Here is a 424-nt window from a genome sequence, read left to right as displayed (position 1 = left end):
GTCGGAGCTTTGGCCGCAGGTCCTCCCTTTTTCCTCCTTTCGCCTTTCCCGTCTGGTGTGTTCGCTTCCGTCTGTCCGACCCGTCAAAGCGCTTCAACCCTGTTGCTAAGTCCGCGCGCGCGGCGTTTTCTCCGCGGGGCCCGGGGGAGGAAGGAGTGCGTGCGGAGCGGCCATTCACTCCTTCACCCCAGGCTGCGGGTTCATTCATTCACTCGTTACGCGTCACTGGAGTCACTGTGACGTCGCAGGGGCTGCGCTGCCATGGCTGGAAGGCACGGGACCCGGACCCCCGGAGACTCAGTTTAGGGGGGGCGTGGCCTGCGGTGCGCCGTGGAGCAGGCAGCCTGCAGCGTGGAAACCGGAGGGAAGGATGTCCCGCTGAAAAGTATGTGGGGACTGGCTTTGCTGGAGCTGGAACTGCTGG

This window comes from Myotis brandtii, unplaced genomic scaffold (genome assembly GCF_000412655.1).
Source record: "Myotis brandtii unplaced genomic scaffold, ASM41265v1 scaffold1888, whole genome shotgun sequence".
NCBI lineage: Eukaryota > Metazoa > Chordata > Mammalia > Chiroptera > Vespertilionidae > Myotis > Myotis brandtii.
This window is presented reverse-complemented; position numbering follows the sequence as displayed.